Source organism: Aquila chrysaetos, chromosome 12 (genome assembly GCF_900496995.4).
Source record: "Aquila chrysaetos chrysaetos chromosome 12, bAquChr1.4, whole genome shotgun sequence".
NCBI classification, from domain to species: Eukaryota; Metazoa; Chordata; class Aves; order Accipitriformes; family Accipitridae; genus Aquila; species Aquila chrysaetos.
In genome coordinates, this window is record NC_044015.1 from 34,637,101 (window position 1) to 34,652,860 (window position 15,760).

At 39.5% G+C, this 15,760-nt stretch overlaps 1 protein-coding gene across 6 annotated transcripts in view; it reads right to left on the reverse strand.

Annotated features, from left to right (window-relative positions):
* The window catches only part of BEND5 (BEN domain containing 5), a 979,469-nt gene that overhangs the window by 507,780 nt on the left and 455,929 nt on the right, over nt 1–15,760 (reverse strand). The window lies entirely within an intron of this gene.

Consider the following 15,760-nt stretch of genomic DNA (forward strand, 5'->3'; position numbering starts at 1 on the left):
AGTCTGGGGAAGATAACCTGTATTAAAATCCATAATGTGTTTAAAAAAACCCCACAAAAATAAACAAGGAAACAGATAGACTGCTGAAGAGAAATCTTCAAGGGCCTGGCTCTGATGAGCTTGTCAATATTAAGCAAAAACATATCCTAAAAGTATGTAAGAGGATCTAAACAAAGCCCTATCACCAAATATAAAATATCTCCACTTGGTTCATACTGCCATCTTCCTACCTGTCTGTCTTGAACTGCGTTCTCATTCTTAAAATCTCTCTCTCTCTCTCTCTCTCTCTCTCCAATGAAACAGCAATGCAAAAATGTGAATCTTTTCCTATGTCCACAAGGCTGGGAGGAAGCATGCCTGGTGTCAGAAGGATGCAAAATTATAGGAAAAGAGCTTCCTTCCACGAAATCTGTCTCTTGCATCTTGGGAGAAGTTTGACTTCTGTGACTAAGGATTTCACAGGGGATGCTTTTTTCTTCCGTGCCTGTGAAGGCTAAAAGAGTAATTATGTTGCAAGAGTCCAGCCTAAAAATATTATTTATTTGCAAAGAAAAGTATATACAACTTCATTTGTTACTCTTAAAATCTCTCCTTTTCCAGGTTGTACAATTGCAAACATGCTGCTTTTTGTAGGGTGTTTCATAACTTTGATGATGGCAAGACAAATATCCACTTAGTTTTTCAAAGTCAGAATAGTTCAAGGTCTTTAAAAATCAGTGGGACTCTTTTTACTGAATTCAATATGTCTCAAATGAGGACTCAATTTTCCAAAATATGAAACCCTTCCATATGTACATGAATTTGTCTAGGTGATATCTCTCCCTGGCCTTGAATTTCTCCCCTATAAGCTCCTGACTTCAAAAGCTGGTTGATGTGTTTTAGCAGGCTATGTAGGTAAGAGAACATCGCAATGCCATGGATCCTACGAATAACCATTCATGTCATTTCTATTATTTCCTAGAAATCATCTAAGATCTGCACATGGGGATTTCCTCCCTCCCCAGCCCACCACACGTGCACGTGCGTGTGCACACACGCACGCAAGCACGCGCACGTACACAAAGGATTATTTTACACTGACATTCAGCTGCCAGCTCATTTTATCCTGGTCTTTATAAAATAATATCCTAAGTAGCCTATTAGCTTTAAGGTCAAAATCTTTGTCTATTTTCTAAATCTGTTCTCTCCTCTCCCCCCCTCCCACTTCCTTTCCTTTCATTACCCTTTCCTATCAATTATCTCATCCCTGCCTGCTGCCCATCTGAGCAAGCCAGCAGGACCCCCTCAGTGTCCGCCAGATTGTCTCATTCAGCTAGCTCTCAGGTTGCTGCTGATTGCCGTCTTTATTCATTACCAAAACACTTGCTACATGGTGCTTGGGCCCTGGCAACCAAACTCTAAATCCTGCCAGCGAGAACGTAATTACTAGTACACCACAAACAGAGAATGGAGTCTGCTGTGAGTTGTTAGAAGCTGCCGTGAGATAGACCCGGGCTATTTTCATGTAACTGGAGCTGACTACTTGTTTGTCAGTTGGTATGTACTAATGATGGGCCTTATTCATTTTTTTAACAAGCTTTATCTGAGACAAAACATATCTCTGAACAAACTCACAGATCTGTCACGGGTAGCAATTTACAGGTATAGAATATGGTATGAGAGGAGCTTTACATAAGCTTTCAGCTACCGATTTCTGAAGTGTCTGGAGCCACCGGCACTACTTGGATGTGGAAGGTATCCTGAGAGCCTTCTCTGACGCGTGGGAGGCTACCTATAAGGGCAGAGTTCACTTTCCTTAACTGTTTGTTGCACCAAAACAGTTACTAGACACTCTGTGTTAGGCAGCCCAAAGTCCCCCAGTGATGATTTACCTTCCTGAAGGAGATGACCATTACTTACAAATGATCTCGGGCACAGATTATTCTTTTCTCTCCTTGTATGCAAATTGCAAGAGTCCTCTGTTCTTATTTGGTCCTCTGTATTTATTGCCCTTCCCTTTAAAAACCTGTTTTAAAATTTTACTCTTTCACTGCGGACGTAAAGCTGACCACTTTTGTTATTTCTGAAAAATATTTATTAGGGGAAGATCATCAGCTGACATCAGCTGAAAAGTTCTGCGTGTCTTTTGTATCTGCTCTTCAAATCCTTAAAGTGCTCACAAATGAGGCAAATGCCTTAATGCTAAGCAGTTTCTAGCAGATTTGAAAGTTAAATTCAAGCGGCATTTATCTCCCCATCAATGGGAAGGATTTATCCTATTACCTATCACTGCTATTGGCAAGAATTTGTCTTGTAAATCTCCAACATATAAAGGGAAGCAGACCCGTCTAAAACTTTTCCTATAAAAAAAAATCACCTTTGATCCAAGCAATACTGAATTGTATGACAACAGTTATAGTGAGAATACTGTATATCACAAGGAAAATAATTGATATACTGAAAGAAAGCAAAACAGATAACTTAAAAAAAAAAAAAAAAAAAAAGGAAAAATCTTTCATACCACAGAGTTAAGAAGACCTTGCCCCTGGATTTGTTTGCAGTGCTTTGCTTAAGGTTTAATTCTATTGATTACACATTCCATTTTCCAAAGTGCCATTTGCCTGAAGGAGCAGGTGGTGTTTGCTGTTTCCATTTAACTGATATATTAGCCATGTGGTGCACTGCATCAGTGGGCAGTATTAATCAATTTACGGCAAGATGACAGAGAGAATCACTCACAGCAAAATTGCAAGGGGGAAAAAAAGGACAAAAGCAGGAAAATAATGACCACTAATGGGGAACTTGAAAACAGGGGAAAAAAAAAAAAAAAAAATCTGTGCTTTTAATACTTCTCTTTCATAGCAAATGGATTTGGAAGAATTTAGGAACAGACAGTGTTTGAAAGGAGACAAATATCACTATGTTTAGTGCAGTACTTTTTGTAAGCACTTTACTGTTTGGCATTGTGTGATGAATACACAGTCAAAGATCTTGGATACTTACTGAGAAACTTAGATTTCCCTTCCTTAAATGAAAGCAAAATGCATCATACAAGATCAAAGCTGGTACAAGTCTTTTCTTGGAAGATCCATTAAGGTTCTGTACGTGAGAACCATTTTTGTGCTATACAATTTTATGTATTATTTGAATAAAGATTTTGAATTTATGAGTCTAATATGAAGATTTCTGTGACACTGAGGTGGTTAGGTTTCAAATCAGCTGGTTCGTTCTATTCATAAGATTTTATATTTTTTTTCCAAAAATTTGACCAAGTTACATATTGTTCTGTAATTATCTTCAAACATATATCTTGATTTAAATTCAGTAAGAAAATAGAGAAAGATACATGCAGAGGAGGCCAAGTGACTTGCTATCTATTTGCAGTCAGGAAATTCATACCTTTCTTCAGAAATCACAGAAAATGCACCAAACTTTAGCTAAATATTTTCATACTCCAAATTGCTTTCTCAGCTACAAAGCGGTGGAAATAAAGAATTGGCAGAGGAGCTTTAGGCTCCCCAAGGGTGTCTCCAGGAGGAACTTGGAGGACCTTGCTCTCACCAGTCATCTCAGTGGCACCAGAGGATGAGAAGCACATTCCTGTGCCACAAATCTACCTATTCATGAGTCTCAGCATCCAACTTTTTCCCCCTGTCAAACCGGGTCCAGGCCTACCCTTGCACTCCCGCATGCCCTTTTGGCAAACAAAGAAACGCACAGCGTCAGATCCAGAACTGGGTTAATTTGAATGGTCCAACAGAGATTCATAGCCCAGCAAATTGATTTGGTGACCAGAGGCCAGAGCAAAGACCCAGGATGGCTGAAGATTCCTTGAAGTTTGCAGAATCAAAGGATCCCACTCCTCAGAGGCAAGGTGGCACCTTCCAGCGGAGCTGGGGGTCTCACAGAACTGTAATGAAAATGCAAACCCTCACATCAAATAGCTAGCAACAACATACCAACGGGGTTTGGAAGACAATAGCATAGAAATGCTTCTGTAACACAGCAAATGCATTGCAAACACAACAACCAGAGGGAACAAGAGGAGAACAGACACCGTATTTATGTCAGGATTTGAATACTAATGTTTTTTCAGCATCTAATTATACTTAAGAAGTGGACAGAGCTTTGATGACCTACTTAGCCCCAAGACTATCCCACCTCTCAACCGTATGTCAAAGGAAAAAGAGAACCTGTCCTGCTGGGGAAGAAGCAGCAAAGAAACCATTATAATTCTAGCAGGTCAGATGAACTGGGAGAAGACTGAGGATGGATGTAATCCTTCTGCCGCTCCAGGTGAGGAGTGCAAGAAGAAAAGTTCTTGTGTAACAGTGAAACACAAGCAGGGAATGGGACACAGCTAAAGGAGAGGCCAATGGATCAGCAAAACTTTTCTGCATTCAGCCTGTGAAATGAACACTGGACACAAGTCCCAGGTGCCACACCGGAGAAATGTGGAAAATTGCATGCATGCCTATACTCAACCAGGTCCCCAAAAGATTTCATCTGAACTTTCACTGTAAAAGCATGGTCGTACCCATGTAGCATAACATGTCTGTTCCAAGAATGGCTTATAATAGCAGGGAAGTAAAAAAGATATATAGGTTTACCGAATCCAGCAATTATCGTAAAGGCAATTTAGAAATGTCAAGATTGGAACAAGAGCATCAGAAACTGAGAAATAAACGAACCCACACTTGGCAACACAAGTTTTGCCAAAAATGCCTGTTTCACATAGTTTTGTTAGAGAAAGGAGCTAATTTCAATAGTTTTGCTGGAATGCAGGCTAGAACTGAAAGGAACGTGAGCCTATATAAAAGGAAAGACACCATTTAGGAAAACTGTCAGATGGTCCCGAGCGTCATGTAACGTATCTCCTTTGGTTCCTTATACACGCTGTCTCCCAGAAGCTGACTTATCCCTGAGTATCTGGATGCGTTTGGTTGTTTAATATTCTATCCTTCCTTAATATTATAAAGTATGACGATACACTGAAAGTACGCTCCATAAATTAACAAATAATAATAAAGCACTGCTTGAGGAACCTGTCTAAATGATATAATATTAGCGTGAATCATAGCCTTAATGAGAATCAAGGAAACATTTGACAATGGAGTATGATATTGCATAATTCAATACAATAAACTTATAACAGCTCTCAGTAGCACCACATCATTAAATAAATTTAGCAAACTTTTCAATTAGACACCACTTCCTGGATTTAATAAACTCGCTAATAGTTTGCTTTTGTATCTTTTGTGGTTTTTCTTCTTTGCGTCTCTGGACAGAGAAAAGGTTTGAACATCTGAACAAATTTACACGGTGTAAGTGAAGATGATAATAATGTGAAACGCAGAACTGGGAACATCACTTTAAAACATTAAGTGAAATAATACATGGGCTAATTTACAGACTAGGGACTTTTAAGGGAATTTTCTTTTATCCTCACGTGCTACTTCATAGCAAAACATTATCAGGAAACCATTTCAAAAAAACATGCCGGCGTGTGAATTGCCACAATTAATGAATCTCATGGACCAATCTTTTCTATTGTTCTTTCCTTAACAACGTCTAATAGCTTGTATTTCGAAAGAAAATGCAAAAAAGCCCCAAAGCCTTACTTTGCACAGCTGTTCAGGTAAGGTTACTCCCTTTGGTCTCTTCCTAATCCCTAAAATGAAATAATTTAATGCTGAAGCATATTCTTTAATATTATCTGAAACTTGTTAGGCAATTAGAACTCTAGTTTTTCTTGATATGCATTCAAGGATCTGATCTTAGGGGAGTGTTCTGTATTTTTGGTCTCTGTTACACCTGGTGGCTAAGAGTTTCACACTGGATTTTAACATGCTTACTATTCCAGTAGCAGGCACTATTCTTGCCAACCTGTGGATAACTATTCTTTTTCCTAGATTTATGTCTGTTTGCTCTGGTTTTTGTTGTGATACGCTACGTAAAGGAAAAGATGCTTTATAGCATCTGCTGAATGTTCCACCATCTTTGCCAAGCTATGTAGCTCTCTCACTCTTGCAGGCAGACCTTGGGTAGGAGATGCCAATTAGTTCAGAAGGTGTAGTGTATCCAAACACCAGTGGGAAGGACTACTCACATTTCTACCCACTGAAACGCAGGACATGGAAATAGAGCTATCAATATCTGTTTGAGATTTGTACTTTAATATTCTCACTTAGTGCTCGCTGCTCAGACATTAAAATGTTTTTAGTGATGCTGTCTCACTGCAATAGATTACCAAGAGTCACGATGCAGGAGCAAGGGCCTTAATATCTCTACATTATTCTTTTCATTGTTTTTCGTTTTACACACCCAAACGCATACTTCTGGGGTCAGGCAGCTTATCTGCTGTTGCGAAGGGGCTAACAATAATGCTACTCACACCTCCTGAGAGAAGGGAAAGATGCATTAGTAGCTGCAAGTGCCTTCATCTCTAAAAAAGGAGTCGTGGGAGACTAGCGTGACCGACCTTAGCAGTAGAAATGACGCCATCCACGACTCTGATCCCTGCCCACATTCACTATGCACTGCGGAGCACCTTACAACGTTGCTCTTTACCTTTATCTGCCCCGCTATCTTCCAAGTGTAGCGTGATTACAGCCCTAAGCTGATTCCTCTCCTTGTCTCCTAAGGAAGACAAGCAATTTATTTTCTTGAGTGTAGCAGTGCCCTCCTTCCTGGCCTGGCACATCACTTAAAGTCAGTTGGCACGATGTAAGGGAGGGCAGAGGCTGGCCCTCATCAGCAATTCTGCATAGATATGCCCATGTAGAATAAAAGCAGCCTTTTCCACACCAGGCTGCTTATTAAACAGCTCTTAATGGTCTGCGAGACCTTCCCTCTTCCCTCTGCCTCCAAAAATGTACATTGTTTTATGGGACTTGTGGGAACTACAGGCTGACTACGTAGAACTAGAAAAGGATGAATTCTAATTAAGAGATAATGTCAGTGGAATAGAACTTTGTCACAGGATAATGATCCCCTGCTGTTAGATAAATATGGAAGCAAAACTTAGGCAGTTTTTGAAAATAAACAGTGAGGTGATGCCAAGATGTTTATATTCAGAAAGGGAAACATTTATCCCTCTGCAGTATTTCTATTTCATGGGTTTTTTTAATTAAACAAAACCAATCCTTCCCTCCCACCCAACAGAAAACATCTTCATTAATGACCGTGGTCTTGCAAACCGTTATGAATATACGATCCTCACTGAAATCAAAAAGAGGTATAAGGCAGTACTGACAGGTTCACTCTACGGAAGCGATAGAGGTTTGAGAATGTCATCAATAAAGCTTAGCAACTATTAGTAATATTTTTCCACTTATTAATAATCAAATTACTAGCTATAATGAGCCAAACTACCTTCTGGCAAAACTCCTTTCTGTCAATGGATGTACGCCAGCAAGCAATTTGGTTCAGTGTTTTACATTTACTGTATATGTATTCAGCGGGCAAATTTTGATCTGTTACCTGTTTATATTTGGAATACATCAACAGAAGTCAGTGGAATTACGAAGTGAAAACTATGCAAAATTTGCTTATTAATGCTTTCACGGTGAATTTCTTTAATTTACAATTTCTTGGTGACTGGGAACAAAATACAGCATGCAAAATACAGTGACTTTTCAAAATCTGAAGAAAAAAGCCTCGGAAGTCAAACTGTAGGTCAGTGACTTGGTTTGCTATGTGCGCCAGGAGTAATTCTCTTCCTCCAGCGCACCTGGAAGTTGCACAAAAATCGGTGGGTTACAAATGTGTGGGGAGAAAACCTGGCTGCTTCTTCAGGTAGCAGAAAAGGAGATCAGAATCACCAAGCTTCGAAGCCCTGGGTAACCAACCATAGGGTATGGGTTTTACCCGCTGTTTAAGGGGAAAGCGTTGTTCTCACTCCATTGCATAATTTGTGAATCTAGTAAGGGGTACAATTAAGGTACACTTGTAGGTCCCAAGTCCTCGAATATCTTTTGGGTAAATCCTACAGATGAATGTCACCAGCAGACTGGGGAACAGGCCTGCACCAGGACGGTGTCACCTCACCGATGCCAGCGCTGGAGCTGCTTCTCTACTATCACCGGCAAGATGGTAGGAGGAAATATTTAAAGGATGCCATCGAGGCATCGACATGCCAACAAGAAAGAAGCAGCTCAGACATGCCAGCAGTTGAAACTCGTCTCACATGACAGAACCTATGGCACAAAGATTCAGCTGCTTTCCTTCGCAATTTAGGCTCCGTTCTATCCCGAATTACAGATTCTGTCAATTGACAGTAAAGTGTCACACAGATCTTTCTGCAAGAATAAGCATAGTTGTAGTTAAATTGATTAAATTAATCTGGTACACTTCTTTATTGTTTTTCTATTCTGTTATTTTCCCAATATGGTATCTAGCTGCCAGAAATAACATCCAGGAAAATTCAGAGGTTTGTGGGGTTTTTTTCTATATGAGCATTTATAAAATAAAATCAATTAAAAAGCGGGAATGCAATTTCTAGTGGCACTTTGCAATGACTGATTAATATATTTTGAATATTTTCCACTGTAAATTTGCTTTGCTTGAATCTCTTCCCTTGGAAACTGCTATTTAGTAAAAACTAATCAACATGTCAACATTTTGTTTATTCTTAAATAGCATCATTTATTATTATTATTACAGTGTCACTTTGTTGTTTGCCATCTAGAGGATTCCAGGAGCGTCGGCTCCCCGCGTGGCCCACCTATTCGACATTCAGGGTGCTTGCCCCTTCTTCCATTGCTATGACAAGGTTATACAAAGTCTGCAGCCCTGCGAAAACAGGTTCCTTTGGAAGCTGAAACTCTGACAGACTTCGTACACAGCAAGGCATCCGTGACATCTCGGCGTCTGCCAGCTCCATTCTTGCTTGATTAGCTCTTGGTTACCTCAGTGATAATGTCTGGAGGCACTGATTAATGTACAATAATGGTACATCTCACTGGAAAGATAAGCTTATAGAAGATCAATTAAACAGTGGCAATTTCACAGGCTACAAGCTAGAAGAATGGTACTTGCAGCCTTTTCTTGGAGCTATTTTTTAATCAGTTCCTTCTGCCTGCTCTAGAATTTTCATGTAAAACAGTAACTATCATAGGGGGAAAAAAGAAATACCCTGAAAATGAAAGGTGATGGTACCCATTAAAATTACAAGGGAAAATGAATATGAATCAAGGCCCCTGAACATTCCTTCAGCTGTCAGAAGGTTACAAATTCTGCTTTGATGATAAGACAAGAAGTTTTTTCAAATGCAAACTTGCCATAAATGGTACATAGGAGAATGCCATTGTTTCATGCAATTACATTGTTGCCTGGGCAACCATGTACAAAAGTTAATGTAAGTACAGGTTTAAAGTCGAAGTGTCTCCTAAATTGGAATAAAGCCCCATTTAATAGTATAGATGATCCACAGGGAAAAAAAAAAATGACCTGAATGTAACTATAAAAAGACCTCTTCTTGAGCAGGAGTATAAATTAAAGGTTACCTTCCTCCTTCAGTTTTTAGTCAGTCATTTTAATAATAATAAAAGCAAAAATCTTCAGGTACTATATGTTAAATAGATGTAATAATGAAAATTTAAAGAACGTGAGTATTATCTTCCTTATGAGAAAACTTTAGAGAGATTCATCAAGTAAATAACAAAAATTTCAAAGGACAGCTGTTTTTATAAGGGCTTTTAAAACCGACAACAAATTATTTTGCCCTAGAAAAGAGTACTATGGGAAAGTATTTTACTGAAATGCATCCAGAGACTGTTCTTCCAATAATTATATTTAATGCAGATGGGGGAGGGAGAAAGCCTATATTGTACTGGGCAGTCAGTTTTATTACTGGATTGACTACACTTCTTCCTATCATCAGCCTGGATTTAATAGCAGAATTATGGCCTATTATGTCTGTTGCAATGACTTCTCCGGAACAGGGTGGCCAAAGATATATTTGAATGTGGAACTAAAACACATTGTTGAATGTATTCTTTAGGGTATTTTGCATCCCTGGTCACATGCCAAAGTGGAGAAGCATCCAGAAATCATGAGAGAGAGAGAGGCCATGAAACAGCAAAAGAGCAGAAATCAAGACAGACAAAGATCACCTTTGTTATGCATTTCCATTTTTTTTAATCAAAATATAATCTGCAAAGAATCCTGCATTTACACCGCTATTTCTAATGACAGCAGCTGCCTCTGATGATAATATGAAAAGGAGAACTGACTGTAGAATGAAAGGAATACTTTTCTCAGTTTGGAGGGAGGATTAAAAATACTCTGCTTTCTTTTCTTTCCAAACATGTGTATTATTTTTGAAAGAAAGATAAACTGTTGTGCGGCCTTTGTCACTACAACCTTAAATGAGGACGTCTTCACTATTTAGGAGGGACAAAACACAAGGAAACATATTGAAAGGAACAATGCTGTACTACTGGAGACATGGAGTAGCTGACCTAGCAGGTCTTTTCCATCTCTTAGTTCTTTGACTCTGTGAGAAATGGTACAAATGCATAATAAAGTCCAACACATTCACTAAGACACCGAGGAACTGAAATACATAATAGAATCATACAATTTTGCCTGTTGGGAAACAGTAACTGTGTTTTGCTGGAAAAGTCAGGTAGGAAGAAAAGAGATTTCTGGCTGATGTTGAAAGAAAAACCTCTTTGTGCTAATCCAGTTGGGCATGATTTTCACAAGTGCCGAACACTTAAAACTCCACTTGAAGTCAATAGAAGCTGCAAGTGCTCAGCACTTCTGAAAATCAAGCCCTTCGGGAACTGGTGAAGAACAAAGAGCAAGGAACTTGTGCCTCAGATAAACTGACTGTCAAAATTTGTAGAGCTGCCATCGTCTTCTCATTTAAACATGTTCTTAACACCTTCCTCTGCCTCTGAGTGATAGCTACAAGTCACTCCAATCTGGCACTGGTTAGGCAAGCAGCAAGCTAAGATTTCTGCATTTATGCTAATGCATTTGGTTTAGAATTATCATCTTGCCCGTACAACCCCTCATCTGTCCTTGTTTATCTATTTAACATGCCCTTTGTGTCGTTTCCCACCCAGGTTGAAGTTGTTAGAAAGGATACCTTCGTAAAACAGCAAATAAAGGTAATCAGTTCTCTTTTTTTTGAAATGCGTTATTATGGATCTCTCCAAAGTTGGAAGACCAAAAAAATCATAAATTATTCAGCTTCAGCACAGTGGTTATTAACCTGAGCTTGTAGAAATGTAAAATTACCAAGTTGACATTACAAACCACAGGTAATTGGAAGGTATCAATCTTTGGGCATCTGTCAGATCAGAGTTATATATCAACACGGTTAAGAACAAAAAAGGAATTAGACATTGAACCAGATTCTTAAAAAATGTATTGGCCACTTCAATAGTTGTAGTTTGCTCCTGAGGAAATATGAAAACTTAAAACATCATCTCTGTGCAAGAAAGAAATGAGATCTTATTGGAATTCTTATGAAGAGGAAGAAACGTCTTGGCATGACTCATAAAATAATAATAGTATGAATAATACTTTGCATTGTTTTAGTGCCTTCTATCTCAGAAGCTGAAAGTAACTTTATAAAAATTAATGGATTAAGCCTGACAATACACCTTTGAGGTGTACCATTATCTTTGTTTTACAGAGAGCAAACTGAAGGCAAACAGATTCTAAACGTCTTGCTACACTAAGACTTGGAGAAAGCTTTAAACACAGTCTTTGCAGGAAATGCTGGCTTTCTGTGGAAACAAGGCAAAATTATCAGTTCATCCATTAGTATAATCCAGATCATACGAAACTGCTTTTGAACCTAATGGTCAGTGGCATTTGAAAGAACTTAAGTCTCAATAATTGGAAATTTCGTCCTGAATTCTGGAGGCTAGTGACAGCAAAGATTCAACATAGTGTCTCTCTGGCATCAAGTTCTACATTTTCCAGATCTTTTGTTTGGCAACAATGCCTGATAGCCATCACAAACACAAAACTCAAGACAAACCATAGTTTGTTTTCTTCTGCCCAGGGGATTTCACAGAGTACGTTTTGGGGAGGGGGGATGAACTGGGGTTATCACGGTGGGGTTAATGGACACAGGATACAGATCTACAGGATACCAGGATTAAATAGTTCTGCTAACAGAATAGCTATGTGTGCTTAGTTAATATATAAAATTTATTTCAGAACCAGTCCCTTTAGAAAAGAACATCAAATACCAGAGTACTAAAATACATCTTTCAATATCTATCCTTCATTTTTGCCTAATGACATATGCTTGGATAGCCACCAATCCAGCGTACTTTGGAAAAGATCTTAATCTGTCTGAAATGGAAGAGCTGTCACACTGAGATAAGCTTGAAGACCACAGTTTTACTAAAAATTGCTATCTGGAAATTCTTTCTGTAGCAAGGTAAACAGTTCCAGCTAACCTACTTTCTACAGAGTCAAAGGAAATATTTTCAAAGGATACCAGAGGTTCACATACCAAAACGCATATGAGTTTCTCTATGCCTGCTTACAGACTTGTGTTTATCGTGACTGGGCTCCTATCGCAGTGTCAATTTAACAGAAGTGAAATTCAAAAAACATCTAAGTATGCGTTCCTGTGCACGACTGCGATAATAGTTCACTTGATGACTGTAGGCATAAATGTAGTCACACAGGAATGTGAATAGGTGAGCTTCAAACTGATGAAAACTCTGGCTAGGATGCACGTCCTGGGGACGAGCCAGAATTACGTGGTTTATTAAGACTCTCGGGTTCAGCCAGGACAGATCTTACTGACCACAGCAAATTCTGGGAGTGTACTGTTGGTGTATTATTCATGTACTGCTACATAAAATTAACACAACAATGAGGAAATATTGGCTGCAATCCCAGTAAAAAAGCTCTCACCTAATACGAGTGCTATTACTAATGGGTAGAAATAAATTATTTGCTTTACCTTCTTCCTGAACTGATACAAGAAGTATAATGTGAGTTCCCAAATATAACATGGACACTTCTCAACCTTCTATAGATTTTGAAGACTAGTATAAGAGTTGTATGGATCCCTTCGAAAGATGAAAGGTTTTTATACATGAGGTATGGAAGACTATGTACTTCATTTCACCTCAGCCATAGAGCTCTAGTGATAATGTATAAATCATCATGCCACCAGGGCTAGGTATCTTTGAAGGATCTTTGCATCTGAAGCTCTCCTAATCTCAGATCTGATTCTCTTTATCTCTTCAAATCAGAAGAGCATGCAATATTTTAGAGAGCAATGTGGAAGCATAGCTGATGAGTTTAATAACAGCTCAAGCTAAAAAGACGACACTTCCAGGACTTCAGAACTGTCCCAGGGTCAGCTGCCTTCCCTCATGTTCATCCTCCGTATTTGGAAGCAGTTAAGCAGAAGACTGATTTACAGACATGACTTTGGAGGATGCCTCCAGTACAGTAAGTTTACACAGGGCCACAAGGTTCAACAAGTTTGGCTCCTTCATTGCACGATGTGATAGCAGCAGTAAGAAAGCAGAGTATCTCACCTGCACTTTTAATCCCTCAACATAAAGGCTCCGAACTCCCAGTTAGCGAACACACCAGCTAAGCGTACCGGAGGGAGAGCAGCACAGTGGCAACACACTGACAGGCCGATTCGATTTCAATTAGCATTTCAGCTTCAGCTGACAAGTCAGAAAGACAGAGGGGGGGAAACATATATGCGAGACAGCGATACTCGGTGCAGAAACTCAGCAGACAGGGAAATAATGTAAAGGCTGCTTGATTTGCAAACTGACTCATGCGGAAAAATCAGTTTCCTTATTATTATTTTACAAGACAGAAAATTAAGGGGGGGATATATAATTAGATGAAATTATTTAAATCTCAAAGAAAATATCAGGAAAATGTGAACAGTTCAGCCACTTCTTAAAAACACTGCAGAAGTAACAGGCAGGGGGAGCTCCTTTACTGGTCAGAGGTGAAAGAAAAACCAGAAAGTCCAGGAGCTGCTGCCATCGCTGAGCGGAGGCAAAACTGGCCACCTGCTAATTAAAGGGTCCGAGTCAGCTACCAAAAAATTTAAGGCTATGGGATTTCCCGCCAGTTACAAGCTGAGTGGATGCAAAAGTGAGGTTCTATTACAACTGGCATTTTTGGTGAAAATGAGCTACACTTCAGATCTATTTTCCCTCAGGGTTTTGAAGAAGGGGGACAGATGGTTGGATAATTTATACCATTTGGCATGCGGTTACATTTGGAAAAAAAAAAAAAGAAGAGAAGAGAAAAGAAACCAAGAGAGACAGACAGACATGAGCTATACATATCTGAGCAGAGATGCATTCATTTTAGACACGGATTTGCTCAGGCAACACCAGCAGTATGTGTTGCTAAATATTATTAATGGCAATTTGAAATGAAAGATAGGGATTGGTGACTCCACTGCAGAGAAATTAGAATGGAAAATATGAACACTAATTTCCTAAACACCCCCATTTAAGGATCTCAGAAAGCTTTTGCATCCATTTGTTTACATTAATACATGATCATGCTTTTCACTTCATAGTCTCATTCCTCATAAGATCTCACGTTTTAGTGATTTACTTCCTCCAGGACTTCAGCTTGAAGTAAATACTACCATTTTTCTTGTACAGTGATGAAACAGGTAAAGTTCTAGCTAATACTAGAACCCTCTTAGAAGCGATCATATTAAAAAAATTTCAAATGTGAACGTTCAAGTGTAGTTTCGTGAACTTCAGAGCACCTAAAAGTGGAGATCATGGAATCATAGAATCATTTAGGTTGGAAAAGACCTTTAAGATCATCGAATCCAACCGTCGATGAACTCAATAGAATAGTAAAGGCTCCACATTCTCAAACTGAGACACGGCAAATCATCTACAGGGCTCTACAAAGGGAAACACGGCAAATTGAGGGGTTTTTTTCAGCCTGGCTTCCTGAAGAAGTGAGTTTATGTAAAAATCCCCTCTAATCTGTCAGTCTTTGCCACACGACTGTACCCATGAGCCCATTTTAACTAAATTTCTCAAAGGCACCTGATTGATATTGCAGTTAGACAGGTTATACAGACATAGATAAAGGGGAGGCACTCACACTAGATCCCCACCTGAGGGAAAACTCACAACCTAAACTTGGCGGTGTTGTTTTGGACACCGCAGCGTCCAAACCAAGCAACGCTGCAGGGAGCCAGCGTGCGTAGTCCACGGCTTCCACATCGATCTGCAAAACAAATCTCAAGCCACAAATTTCCTTGAGGCCCCTCTGGCTGGTGGAGGTGCGATGCTCACCTGAGCAGCCTCGATTTCCAACCCCGGCACTGCTCACTAACTAACATTTACTCTCTTAAATGTGTTTCTCGAACAGCCACCTCAGGAAGGTCTCGGAAAAAGCCAAAGCAATCAGAATACGTAAGGAGAGCTGTGTCAAATCTAAAGCTGTAAATATTAAAAACCCATCGCATGAATATTGCAAAGCTAAATGCTGCGTGTTGGCAGAAAGCCCACAGTTGCCAGTGACCTTCTTCGGGAAAGGAAGGCCGACCTCCAAACAGCCGTACGGGGGTTGCGTGTGTTTGTGTTTATCGTGCATATAAATACGTGCCAGTCTGTTGACCAAGTTTGCGGGACATTTACAGTAGTTATTAAACCCGATCTGTATTGTTTCAACCTTTTCAGCGCCCTGCCAATGTTTGTACAGTAAATGCTCTCATCTACAAAAGAAAATGGGGGGAAAAAATAAAACAAAAGCATGACAATATTGGACACAGAGGCTCTCGGCG